Genomic DNA, 15,161 nt, shown 5'->3' with positions numbered 1-15,161 from the left:
ACTGCTGCTAAGTGCGCTTCTCGCCCGCGGGATTGCACCTAAATGAACTAAATGAATGTGCTACCATTCAAGCAGTTTTGCCCTGTAACATTATTGTGATTGCAAAGGACGACATTTAAACTTACACTTTTGCTGCTGCAACGGTGTTGCACTTATTTCTAAAAACGTGTTGAAACTCGCCGTATGAGCGCATTAAGATTTCCAATTCGAGGTTGGTGAAAAACGTAGCCCCTCCTCTTCCCCGTTGCCATGGTGACTCGTCGAATCGGGGCTCCATTGATGCTGGCTTTTTAAAGTTGTGGTGCACGCGCTAAACTCAAGGTGAACCTACTCAGAGTTGATTAACCTCACTCAAATCAGCGTTTCTGGAACCGAAAACTCAGAGTTTTCTATCTCAGAGTAGATCAACTCAGAGATCAGGAATAGACTCAGAGTTGGTTGAACCTGCTTTGTGAAACGGACCCCAGATCGCACAACAGTGTATGAATGTTTATCTGCAGCACAAAACATTGCAGTTTCACAATTTAGTCTCAAAAATGTTTTCCATACTCATTACCACACAGGTGCAGGATGAGTTTTGATTTGACTTTATCTCTGCGTGTATTCGTACATTATGCCTTTCTATTTCTCTGCTCTTTATGTGGTAACAGATGTTTAGAAGAAGAAGGGAGGGGATTGTTGAAGGTGTTAATGTATTGGCCTCCATACGCATGATCTCCAGTTTGCGTCCGGTGCCACAATGATGATTTCCCACAGTCATTGCCCCTTCAGTACTTCCTCATCTCAACCTGGATTTCTTGCTTTTCCACCGTGCTCGCACCCAAAAAACGGAGTGAGTTAAGAGTCCACGGTTAGGTCCAGATGGTAGGAAACATGCTGAGACAGTTGAAGAAGTCTGCGTGCAGCTTACATGTTTTTGCGATTTGGGGGTTAACGATTTCCATCAGCAGCCATTGATTGTGACACTTCAAATTTTTGTACATGTGGAAAATGGACCTGTTACGCCTCCTGTGCTGTGACCGGGCGTAAAGAAAAGGGACAGAAAAAACCCTTTTCACTTGTGAAATGACTGAAATTGATTGCTCTCCAGTGGTGTAACACAATAAGCTAAAGCAAGTTGTTTTTTTTGTTTTTTTTTCCCTTTTCGGCTTACCCTTTAGCTTCAGTCATTTTTGGTGGCCCACGAGGCATTACTATTGGCACGTTCTTTTGGTAGCATTTCCGTGTTTGCAACTGGCAGATGGGATAGGCTCCAGCCCCTCCACAACCCAGAACTGGACTAATCGCATATAGAAAATGGACGGACTTTAACACATCTGTAATACTTGCCTTCTTGGTTCTCAACTCTGTTCTCTGTACAGCTTCACAGCACACTTTCCAAGCTTGAGCACTGCTGCCCTTCAGGAATTTCTTTAATTGGACACATTGTTTAAAAAAAAGAATCGGGGGTACTCTTGAGACCTAAAATACAAGCTCTTTATTCAAATAAAGAAGGGGAAAAAAAAAGAGGCGAGAGCTTTCCACAGAAGTTCCTACTGGATTCGTAGTATTTTATGATGTAATTATAAACCTCAAGCCGCTAGGTGAATTTTCTCTGACTGTACCTGCGGCCGGTAACTAGACGAGCAAAGGAAGTGAGGAAAAACTCGCAGCCAGACTGTTTTCCATACAGCCTGTTCAGGCTCTTTTCTGTTTAGGCCTTATCTGCACTATCAGTATCACAGCGAAGAGGGTGTGAGCAATAAAGTGTTGATGTGTAGTGCACTTACAGTAGCGATGCCTCCGTTTCAGTGTTGTCTTTCCTAACCTTGTTGCTTCCATGAATGGATAAAGGCAAAAGGCCATTACATGACTCTGCTGCAACGATGAGCTTTGTGTGGGAATGCTTGTCAGAGCACGTTTATGTATTCATTCATGTGTACGTTCACACCAAGTTGGTGAGCATGATATCATGGAAATATAGACTGAGCGTACGTGTGCATCAGGCACATTATGTTCCGCATATGTGCTTCATGCATAAACAGATCATTTGTAGTCTAGTGAATTTTATTTTTGGAGCATCTGTTTTGCTAGCTGAATAATTATTTCTCATTGCTTCAGTAAGTAGTTGTAGTTAAGTAGTTTTTTTTTATAAAAAAACAAAAACAAAACACTTAGCCAGTTTTGGATAGGCAGTTCCTCAATTTGTTTTGCTCGTCTCTGTCAGTGGAGAGAGTTTAAAAAAAAAAAAAAAAAAAAGAACAAGCATACACAAAATGCTTGTCGTGCGTCGACCAGAAAATTGGGAACGAGCCCATTAAGGATGCGGATGGCTGCTCTTGGCAAACATTACACACATATTCACACAACTGACTGCATTTAAGCCAAGAACACAAAGTGCTGAGACACGACATCTTCTGTAACCTTTCTATTGCTTTTTCTTTTGGGGGTGCATGCATTTTTAAGTAGAAATGATAATATGCTCTCACTTTAAAGTGCAACCTGTAGGTTAGCAAGCTGTCAATAGGTGACTTAAAGTGTAGGAACAAGTGGGAAGAACCTGTTTTTCGACAAAATATCTACTTACTTGCCCCACAGCAACCTTTTAAGCTGTTTCAGTTTCAACACAAAACAAAATCCCCCTGACGTGACATAATTAAAAGCAGCAAAGCTGGAAGAAGTTTAACAAAAAGATATTTGATCCACACAAGAGTTTAAGGTTGAGGAGATTGAAAATGTAAATGCACAAGCGCCGAGCAAACTGCCACCTGGAGAAATATCATCCAGAGAGAAATGAATGTGAGTTATGAGGAAAAACCAGTGGAGATCTGAGCTGGCGTGCTGCTGAGTTAGCAACATTAGCATATTAGCTCAGGATTGTGAATGTTGCTTTCCTAGACGGTACTGTAAAGTTTGCCATCACATATCGGAGTTTAACAAAAAAACAAAAACAAAACAGAGGTGGTTGTTTAATACTGGAGCATTAAACGGGCCACAAAACAAAACCTAAATGCCCAAGGATCATCTGGTAGGTTGTTAGTCACAAAAAGCCTTGAATAGCAAAGTTAAACTATGTTGTTCCGCAGCAGGAGAGGGACGAATGATAAAGACAGACATGAAGGACAAGCTATAAGATAAGAAAAGAAGACTTAAAGTGCACTGTTCCCGTTTCTATTGGGCTGTATCTCATTACTCCATCAGTTTCTCAGTGTCCCATACAGCTGTGCTGGCAGCCTTAAGCTGATGGACACATACACATACTCCTAAAGCAGCTGCAGGAAATGAACAGCTATCTGCTAACTCCATCAAACATCCAGGTAAGCATCATCCAGGCATCGTTTAAAAGTCCTATTTCTCACCCTGCACAAAGTGCCTCCAGTCAGGACGGCTAAATCTGTTAAGCTTGTTTTGTGAGGAAAAACAATGGATTCTCTGTGCCGAAAGGCTGGAGTTTGAGCAGCCTGATCCAACAAAGTAATTCAGTGATGAGAATAGCCAATGTATCCTTAAGCTGCACTGTAATTTAAGAGATGTCCTTATCAAACTACTAAAGAAAGAACTTTTGGATTTTTAATGACAGTAAAACAATCTCACGCACTGTACATCCCATAGACTGAATGTGCTCTTACATTTTAAAGATCTGTGTCGGAGTAAATGAGCATCTTCTGGGAAAAAAAAAAAGGCTTGGATTGACAAGGAGGACTGAAAATGAAAGTTTTTCAGTTTTGATTTGGAACATTTGACCTTTTAACCATTGTTTTCAATCCAGGCGTTCAAAGAACAAGAATAAAGAGGTTTGTCGGCGGGGCAAAAACCTCCCATTTGTCTTCCTCTTGAGCCACGACCATGCATCTGACAGCGTCCTCTGTCAGTGAATAAATGTACCGTGTTTCACCTCCTCATCCCTGTCCACTTCTCTGCCTCTCCTTGAAAATACTAACAGGACTGTCTGCATTTACCAAGCTCCTACCTTTGTGTGAACAGCATCAAGGAGACGAGGACCCTGGTTTAAACAAGGTCACTGTATAAGCAATACTCCTATCTTTCCAACACACAAAACCGACTCGGCATCAGAACGCATGTTTATTATAATGATAAGAAACAGGCGGACGTCTCAGGCACCCTGTAGACAGCAGGCCCTTCACTAAGGAGCTTCCAAATGGAAACTGAGATTAGCATTTGCTTGGTACTCAAGCTCGCAAGAAGGGCAACAACAGCAGATGCTCCTCGGAGGCTGGAGTCAGCTTTGCTAAGCTGCTACATTCATCTGAACTGCTTGTGTCAGTAATTACTATAGCTTTAGCCTTTACCACTTTGCTGAGCCATTTTACCCAGAGGAAAGTTTTCAGTACCCCAGTTTGCTGATAAAAACTAGTTTGGGTTGCAGTATGTGGGGTATAAACCGAAATGAATTCTGAGCAATAACAGAAACTTTGTTCAATGTTTAATAGGGAAGTTCGCTGATATGATTAAGCATGAGTCATTTGTCATGATTAGACTTTATCACCTCTTCCACTATCGAGATTTATTACCCCGGCCTTCTTTGTGCTTTAGGGTTGCAAAGCAACCCGCACTGTATCAAAACTGGAACAAATCCTTTTGCCTGTATCGATGCAGCAGCCTTTACAGTGCCAAGCACAAGTGTCTGTCAATAGCTACGGCTGAGGCCCACAAAGATGAGCTGTTATCCAAAAGGCATAAAGTTAAAGATGAGTCCTTTCCAACATTTACAGTTTCCTCCCAAGAAAAGGAAGAAAAAACATTTGCACCTAAAGGCTGAGTAAAGAAATTCCTTTGCTAAGTGTCAGTCTTTCATTTCTTGATTTGGGGATTTTTTTTTTTTGTACATTCTTCCTTTATAAGACATGTTGTTCTGTCAGATGTTTCCAGATGTTGTCCCGTGCACTGCTTTTTTGAAAATGATTTCCTTCATGTTAAGACTGTTGGGACTTTAAGGACAACAAAGCCTTTACGTGGAGGTAAACGGGAGATTCAGGAACACAATCCTGTTGTAGATATCATCATCTTTTCGGGTCTCTCCCATTTCTGTCTTTCTTTCTTTCTTTTTTTTGGACCACCACTCCAGAGTCTGCTTCAAATTCCTGAAGGATTTTTGGAGTCAAATGAGGGTTTTGATACACTTAAGTTGCCGATGCTGTGAGCAGTTCTCTGGTGAGGCTTTCATGCTCTTCCAGCCACGGACCTCTCATAGATTGCACCAGCTCTTTTTCATTACATTTCGTGAATGGGGAAAACTGTCAACTTGAAAACACACGAAAATACACAACACACACTGCAAAAGGAAAACAAACAAACAAAACCCCTAATTTTGACGCCTTTTGAAGATGAGTTCATTTTCAATTATGCGTAGTGGTGCTCAAACTTGTGTGCGTCACCCTCCTCGATTAAATAGCATTTTGGACTTTGTTTCAGGTCTCATGGCTGTTTTTGTCCTTCATTTTTCAGGTATTGATTGTTTATCTGAAAACCAGTCCTGTATCAGCATTACAGTTTTTTTTTAGTTTGTTTTTTTTACTACGCTTTGCTCCGACAGGCAGAGTTTGAACTGAAGGTTTTCTCTATTACCTGCAGATGGGGAATACAGACAACACCTTATCGTTTTCTCTCTGCTTTTCTTTCTGCCATTTCTTCTCCAATATGATCCTTTCAGCCCTCCTTCCCTTCTTTTACCTTTCCTTTATCCCAGTCTTTCCGTTTTGTGCCCTTTCCTCCATTTCTCATCTTTTCAAACAGGTTGCCTCTTTCATCGCGCTTCCCACCAGCCTCTCACTCCCTTGGACTACCTTCATCCATCCCACTCTGCTTCCCCTCTGTGCCCATCTCTCACACTGTCCTCCAATCCCCTCCCCATCCTCTCTCCCTCCACATCTTGTTGCCTCTGAGACTCAGCCTGCTTGGCACATTGTATTTACTCAGCCTTTCACCGGCTGCCTCTGTTTATTACCTATTCAGCGACGAGGCAAGAGCAACAGAAAGAACCAGCTCCTCTGAGGATTTTCCTCTCGGCTGTCCTGCTGCCGTCTGTCATTGAATCTTAAAACTCTGGGCTGTCAAATTGATTGTTTCTGGGGTTTTTTTTCTTCCTCTTTCTCTCTCTTTTTTTTTTACCCTTTCATCCTTTTCAGTTTATTCCATATTGAGCACCAACTCCTGTCTGTTACATAAAAGGAAGTTCACAAGCCAACAGTTGCAGGGCGTAGGGGGGATGGAGCAAGAAAATGGATCACCTCGGGCTCTACACATCAGGTGCAATTCTATGGTGTCTTATCTGAATGAAATCCCAAATTAAGCTGTAATGGATTATGCTAATTAATTTGCAAAATAAACCATGCGCTTTATCCCCGAGCTGTTTCTAAACTTTTTTCATCATGAAGACAACATATAGCACGTTAACATCACGTTAATTAGATAACAGATATGCTGATTCTATTGAGGCCTGATAAAAACAACAGAGCAAATGCGACACGGTGTGTTGATTTCAAGATGGGTAAACAAACAGAAGAGACTGTTCTAGTTTCCTAACTCTCATAGTTAAAGTTCCTGCCTGTGATTTAGCGCCTGCTGAAGAAAACCAACATTTTTCTTTGTTCCTGTCCTCTGATTTGACTTTGTTTCTCCCCCTTCACAATGCAAACAATTTCCTGAAGTGCGCTCTTCCAGCCTGTCATATGTCACAGAGATTCACAATAGCATGAGGCACCCTTTTGATCAGAAAACCTCGCCACGCCACAAGCTGAAAGCACGTGTGAGGTAACAACAGAATCCTAAAAATCATAGCAGTACTTTGGAGGAGCCTGGAAACCTATCCAGTGAGGGACATTTCAATTTGTCTCAGTTGCACTAATTTCCAGAGTTTTCCCAGGATTATAAAGACGGATTATAAAGACTTCCTTCTGTGTTGATGCATGGCTCTCTAAAAAAAACTGCAAAATGTAAAGATGTTTGATTGGGATGGGATTTTCGATATAATTTTCGATAGTGGGAAGCTTTGCTTTCTGTACTGCTACTCGGTATGCCTACTCCACTGTTCTTCTGACAGCTGTCTCTGGTCTCAATCAGGTTTCTACTGCTGTCTACCTGCAACAACTTACCCAACAGTTCAGTGAAAACTAAGAGAAGAGATGAAACAACATTTAAGTAAGTTTAAAAATTTTTTTTTTTATAAAATCAAAGGACTTTTTCATCCACTTTTCCATTTTCTACACCTACCTAAACCTGTTCAGGGTTGCAGAAGTTGGCCTTCACTGCTCGCATTGGTAGAGAAGTGGGGTACAATCTGGGTGGAACTTCAGAGAGTAAGTCAGAATGAATAAAAAAAAAAACTAAAATTAATATCTTAACTTTGCTTGGAGGCCAGTGTGCCAATAAAAACAAACATTGGGGCACAGGGAGTGCAAGCAAACTTGATCAGAATTAGAATAGTTATTTACATTTTGACGACCGCATTTTTACAATATCGCCAGTGTAGCATACTGGATGACAACACCCCCCCCCCCCAAAAAAAAAGAAAAGGGGGGAAAAAGAGCTTCAAAATGGATGTGGAAGCAACTATATTAACAATTAGCACCATCATCTGTCAACCTCAATCTGTTCAGGGTTTTAAAATTGCAAGCCAGTGTTTATATTTAGTTTTCACCAGCAAAGACCATCAGGCAATGTTGAAAACAGCTTTCATGAACCACAACTGCTGTTTGCAAAAATGCTGACTCACGCTATCAAAATGGAAGATGCAGGAAAAAATGAAAAAAAGTGGTCCACGGAGGAGGACAAACTCCTTTGTGATTCTCCACAGATGTTTGGGATAGCTAGTGTTCTTACAGCCATAATAAGCCTGTTTTTTGTTTTTTTCTAAATACCGAAGGTAGTTATTTTCATCCAAAGCCTCCAAACACAGTGTTTCTCTTCCCACCAAAAAGCCAACGTGCCACATTTAGCCAGCTAACTAGCAGGTGAGCAAAAAGGAGCGTTTAACTACTAATGAGCCAGACATTTCCCACAGGAGTTGAGAAGCCAATACAGAGGTAAAAAGAGGAGGAATGGGGGACATTTATTAGGTGGACACTAACAGTAAAGTGTCCCATAAAGCTAATGTTGCTCACTGTTGGCTGGACAAGTAAACTTAGTTCTGTTAAAAGCTTCTTGTGCCACTCAAATGAATAAAAACACCCAAAGACAAGTGTCCAAAACAAGTCTGTGAAAAAGGAAATTGCAATTTTTATGTACATCACATCCTACTTCTTGGCTCATATCCTTCTTAGATACATTGGAAATGTCATTCTTGCAGTGCTCATGAAGGACATATAGAATCCAGAAGCTTTCGATACAAACCTTGATTTAGTTGTTTCCCAGCATGCTTTCTCCTTTCATGGGCTTATAATGGCTGTGACAAATCTCAGGATCGGCTGTGAGGAGGGCGCTGAAACATCCTGCAGGCGGTGGCTCCATGTGCAGAAGTCGAGACGGGCAGAGGCATACACAGCTGTCTGGCATAAAGAGCATCATCACACCTGTGGACTTAAAGATCAGCTCAAGATATTCTTAAGGATGAAGGAGACAGCTCCTGTGTGTGCACGGAGTAACAACAAGTCGCAATGTACTTTTGTTATCCCCGTCTCTCGTTGTCTTTCACTCTCACGTTGGCTAAGCTCGAGTGTCATTGCTCTCCTTAGGTCAGAGGAAAGATTTATACCAATGGAGTGTGCCTTGTGTGTTAAAATGAAAGGCAGCAGCACAGTGGGTTACCACTCTCATGGTCCCAGTGAGACAAATAAAGTGATTTTTTTTTTTTTTTTTTTTAAATCTTGGGATCATGGCCAGATTAACCCCCAAAGATGTGAACACCAAAAAGCTCAAGTCCTTTAAAGACAGATAGCAAATTCAGAGATAGAGCTTGGAAACATGTTATGTGTTGAACAGTAGTTGTTTAAAACATGTTGAATAACCAAGGGCCATATTTTCCTTTAGAGGTACAGGTTACGTAGATTTTCTGTTCTGTTGAGGTTGAAATCAGGACTTTTGAATGATTCCAGATGTATTTAAGGAAAGCAAAAAGCCAACCTTGCTCCTAATAGGGTAATATTGTCAAAAGGACGACTACAATTGCATTAGCTTAGGATAAGGTAACCATGCCATCTAAATTTTTCTGACAAACTGCTTGCAAGCCGCTCTGGCTTTGTCCTGGAAATGCATCTTCGTCGCTAGGAACTATGTTCAGTGGATGCTCGGTGGATTGATTTTGTGCAGAACCCTGCTGATAACGAGTTTAGGATCACTAGAGTCATTTTTCACCTGGACATTTTACAAGCTGTAACGCAGCTGAGATTATTGGATACAACGATGCACTCACCTGTGATCCGTCAGTCAGAGTCCTCAGTGGACCCACCCTCCGCATTTTTAAGTAGATAACACTGCTCATTTTCATATGATTCGGAAACCTATTTTCATATACTTGGTGGTTGTTTAGATCAGAGATGTGGTTAATAACACTGTGTTGTGACAAAGTAAAAATGCAGATTTATTTCTGCTTTTCTCTGACTTTAATTAAACTGATTTTTGAAAAATGTCTGGGCCACGCCATGAGCTCAAAACTGATCAACGAGCGATGAATATTCAGATCTCTGGGAGTTATTTGGTGACATATACACAGTATAAGGCTTCCATATACCAGCTGGATGGCTCTAAATTGTTGTGACAACAGAACAAGTAAATACAGTCAAACCTGAATCTCTCTCAGCATTACAGTGGCTTACACAATTATTCATCCCCCATGGCAAATTCATTTGTGTTGAATTTTTGTCGTAAAGTGGGTGTTACTGACGTCATCGTCGTGCTACTACCACAGACAGCCCACAGACCTGCTGCTTATTTATTCATTCGGCTAAAATTCAAAATTATAAACAGCGTAGTTTGTGCCTGTATAACGTTGCCCATAGGAAACCGTTTCATGGCCGAATATCTCAAGGGAGCAGCCAGACGCCTCTCGAATATCTTCAGAACAGCTCCAAATGACCAACAACAAGCAGGGGTGAGTAGAACATCATGTTATAATGTGAAATCAAGGGCCCAATGTCAAAAAAACGGTCTTGTCCTTTAAATCCATCATCACAAAATGGAAAGAATATGATATTGCAACAAACCTGCCTAAAGAGGGCTGTCCACCAAAACTCACTGACATGGCAAGGAGGGAATTAATAAGAGAGGCAAAAAAGAGACCAAAAGTAACACTGAAGGAGCTGAAAAGCCCCACAGCAGAGACTAGTATATCTGTTTATAGGGCCACTAAAAGTTGTGCACTCCACAGAGCTGGGCGTTAGGGTAGAGGGCCCAGAGAAAAAGCTACTGCTTACAAAAAGATTTGCCACACGGCATATAGAAAATTCCCCAAACATACTGAAGAAAGTCCTCTGATCAAACATTTTAGCCATCAACAAGAATGCTATGTCTCCCACAAACACCTCTCAAGACCCCAAGAACATTGTTCCCCTCAGTAAAGCATGGTAGTGGCAGCATTGTGCTGTGGGGTTGCGTTTCATTAGCAGTGACCGGGAAACTGGTCTGAACTGAAGGAATAATCTATGGTACTAAAAATAGGAAACTCTTGAGGAAAACCTGTTTCAGCCTTCCAGAGATGTGACACTGAGACAAGGTTCCCCTTCCAGCAGGACAATGACCCTCAGCCTTCGGGTAAAACAATACTTGAGTGGTTCAAAGGGAAACATTTAAAAGTGTTGGAATGGGCTAGTTAAAGCTCAGACCTAAGTTCAATTGGGAATCTGTGGCATGACTGCTGTAGACCAGCAGAACCCATCCAACCAGAGGGCAGCTCCCTCTTGACCTTGACCACTGAGCCCCTTGACCCCCTGCTCCTTGACTCAGTTTCAGGAATTACAGCGATTTTCCTTCTCATCGGACTTTATCAATAAGGAGGCTGAAAGCTGTTCAGATGGCATGATTCGAAATCTACTTTCATGCAATCAGCCAAAGGACACTTAATCAGAGGAAGTGGTGTTTTACGATCAGAACTGATGACCCCTAGCTGAAAAAAAGGGTTAGGTGACGTGTCAGAAGAGGAAGGAAGAAAACTGCGATTACTCTTATGCAACTTGACTGGCTGTATTGGGAGTTCTAGTAAAAGTTCAACAGGTTTTGCTCATTTTCTCCTCCCACCTTTAATTCTCCCCTTTTTCTTATACTCATAATCCCTCTCCCTTGTCTCACCTGATCCTGCTTTGTGGTTTTCTTACATTTTAAATAGTTAGCTTTATGCACAAACTGCCGACCCCAGACAGTGAACGCTGTTATTACTGTTATCACTGCTGTGTTACCCTGTCTTTTTCCTGATCTGTCAGTTGACACAAATTGAAAGCAAAAGAGGCCAAAGCGAACTTGGAGAAGCAGAGCAGGTCATAAAAAAAAAAGTAAAAGTAAAATGTGGAGCACAGCAAGAAATAAACACAGGGGAAGAAGTTAAAAAGCCAACAATATGATCATTTGGGTTTGGAATGCTATTTTGGGATATAGCAGAATACGTTTATATGCTTTTATTTTGAAAGGACACACTGCAACTACAACAGCACCCGTCACCTTCTGTTTGATACAGAACAACGAAGTGATAGTGATAGAAATTAAAGCACTCACACCTTGTCTGAACACGGTAGATGAGGTGTTCCTGTCAAACTGTTGCACATTTTGATGTGAGACTGGGTTGGGTTATTGCATCTTTTATGAGGTAGAAATGTTTTTGTAAAAGGTGTCTGATCTTTTCAATGTTAATAAAAAATGGTGTATTTTTTTTGTTTAAGGGTGTACCAAACTATCATCTTGGTGGATGTTAACAGAATGTACTACATGGTGACATAAACAAGTACTGGAAGCAAATTCTCAACCATAAATGAAGGTTTTCAGGCTGCTCAGGGTCAGTGTTTTCTGTTGGAGAAAGTAACTTTGTTTTTCATTGACACTGTGAACTTTTTCAATTTTTTTTTACAGTTTAATTTGCCTATAAAAACACACTATAAGAATCCTAAAATGGCCCCTTTCGTAAGCTATTGAAATAAAGGGAAGGAATGAGTGGAGAGCAGAGCATGTGGAAATAAAGGGAGAACACTGAGATTACTAGAATGTGACAAAAAATATGAACGGACAGAAAGAGACCACCGGCCAACCTTTCTCTTCAGAAACGGAAATGTTGGTGTACAGATGAGACAGAATTCAAAGCTGCAACGCCACAGCGGATGCATTTCATGTGCTTCGAACAAAGGTCAGCCTCATTTGTTCTCCGAAGAGACAAGAGGGTCCTTCATGTGATGAGAGAGAGGAGGGCTGTGAAAAGGATGAGAGATGGGACTGTCCACACGGGGAACATGAATGTTGAGTCCATCTCGTCTGCTCTTTTCACCCGCAGATGCGTACACACTTGACAGGAAGGAATACATTCGATTGTCAGACACAATGTTTCTCATGAATGTGTAATGGGGTTGTCCTAAAAACTACATTCTGCATATGAAAAGATGGCCCTTTCCCTGGTTTAAGAAAAGAAAAAGAAAAACATTGTTTGATGGTGAGTTTTTGACCCGGTTTTTCTCAATTTAAGACTGAAGTCAAAAGTGACAAAGAAGTTTAGAAGGCTGAACATCTTTCCATCATGAGAAGAACGACCTGCAAATGGTTCTTCCTCACATCTGACAGTTAAAGTGTAACCGATGCCACTGATTAACAGCTGCATTCCAATCAGCTGTGCCAGCCCCTCTGCATTATGGTTTCTTAATCAGGAATGGTATGAGGCTACAGGATCTTGAAACCTTGAGATGGCAAATAATTAAGTTTGGGAAAATATACAAGGAAAATCCCAATGAAAAACAGAGAATTGGACATACAAACGTAAATTAATACAGATGCAGCCTATAAAAGAAGTTAGGTACAATGATAAACCGACTACATTTGTTCTCAATATAATTTTCTTAGCATACCAGTGCACTACTGTTTTATTTTTATTTTTATATGGCAGTTTTTGCCATCCGTGCCATCAGATGCAAAAGCAAGTCCAGTTGAAATCAATATGCTTTCAACTTGGCATATTTTTTAAGGAGATTCTCACAAAATTCAGTCAAATGTAATTATATGATTAGATTTTGAGGATATGGGAATTAAAGTGCAATGTGACATCCGTTAAAGTTTCTTAGCCGCCAACACACAATTCTAAATGTTCATACAACTAGAAATTGGATTATTGGATCCTGCACTATGCTGCCAGTTCAGCTGACAGGTGGTTCATGTTCTGGATAACGAGGCATGAGACTGAAGTAGATTTCAAAGCAGATGGCAACTAACTGAGAGAATGGCCCTCTCTTGCTTACTGCTGGGGACAGTTAGCTTGAAGAGCACACTGCAGTGGGAGCAGTTTGTAATAACCACAAAGAATTGACTGAAACCCTACGCCATACAATTTTTAAAATGAAGAGGAAATATGTACACACACTCCCATAAATAATTCTATGATACACATCTTCCACAAAACTATACCAATAAATACTGCATTCATTCGTCTTTTATCCCTACCTCCCTACTTATTATGATGGTTTGCTCCAGAAACTCTTAAACAGGTGAGTCAGCCTGTTGCACCCCTTTTGTCTCCCCTGCCTGGCTGATAAGATCAGGAAGAACTGTTTTATTTTTTGCTCCAGGACTAATGTAACATTTGAAATTACAGCACAAAATCAAAGTAAATACCACAAAATATTTGTGGAAATAGTGCTGTGAACTAATATTTCATGACATGCCTTAATTAATCAGTAAAGAATGTACTTTCATACTAAATGACTTCAAGTAAAAGGTAGTGGAACCCATGGTCTCCATTATATGTATGTATGCTCCGGTATCCTCTGCTAAATTTGGTGGGCAGATTGAAGGAGAACCCCTCAAAGTCAAAAAGCGTAAGCACGTTTATCCTGCTGTGAAAATGTAATCTTGATGAGAAAAAGATGGTCTATGGCCTTTGCATTCATTTGCACTAAAGCCAACTGAGCACCTATGGGAGATATGAGACTAATGTGGTGGACAGAACTTTTCCATCACCTTCAAAACCACACATCCACCCCGCCAACATAGTTTAACAAACCTTTAGAATCAATGATTCACATCAATATAAATCTATGCACACTAAATAATCTGGATAATTATGTCTCTAAAGGAACTTGAGGATTCTGAAGCATCTGATTTCTGCTGTATGTTTTCACTCTGCATGTTAAGTGTGTATTTTTTTGGGAGTTTAAAAGAAAAATAAAAAAAATAAAAAGATTTAAAAAAAAAGCAGTCAAGTGATACATTTTCCTTTGGGAAGAAGTTTCCTAACTGCTGACTCACAGGTGGAATCCTTGTGACTTAGTGCCATGAGAGACGACATGCAAAAGCTGTGAAATATCACACTTTGAGTATTGTGTATCGCCTACATGAGGCTTCCCTCACATGCTCACAAGTGTTGGTGTCGGTGCTTTGCTGGAAGAAGGCTCATATGTGTACTGTATGTGCACTTTTCTGTGTTGTACTTCGCTGAAGTGTGCATGATTTCTTGCAAGTTAAAGGATAAGACCGGTTTTTTGACATTGGGCCCTTGATTTCACATTATAACATGATGTTCTACTCACCCCTGCTTGTTGTTGAACATTCGGAGCTGTTCCGAAGATATTCGCGAGGCGTCTGGCTGCTCTCTTGAGATATTCGTCCATGAAACGATTTCCTATGGGCAAGCTTAAACAGGCACAAACTATGCTGTTTATAATTTATTAATTACTGTACACTAGCACTGATAACGTGGAGGTGCGACGCTTACTTAAAAAAATCCGGGTTAATGTAATTTGGATTTTTTTGTCGTAAAGTAGGTGTTACTGACGTCCTCATCGTGCTACTGCCACAGGCAGCCCACAGACCTGCTGCCTATTTATTCATTCGGCTAAAATTCAAAATTAGTAACCCGGATTTTTTTAAGTAAGCGACGCACCTCCACGTTATCAGTGCTAGTGTAGAGAATAAAAATTGATTCTTTGCAGTCATTTGCAAAAATAGCACATGTAAGGGCGTTCCTATGGTTCCGTTGCTTCTGCTAATTACCTTTATTTCTCCACAGAAGTGATGACTGCTGCTATAAGTGCACCGAGCACACCTTC

Source organism: Odontesthes bonariensis, chromosome 23 (genome assembly GCF_027942865.1).
Source record: "Odontesthes bonariensis isolate fOdoBon6 chromosome 23, fOdoBon6.hap1, whole genome shotgun sequence".
In the NCBI taxonomy this organism is placed as follows: Eukaryota; Metazoa; Chordata; class Actinopteri; order Atheriniformes; family Atherinopsidae; genus Odontesthes; species Odontesthes bonariensis.
This window is presented reverse-complemented; position numbering follows the sequence as displayed.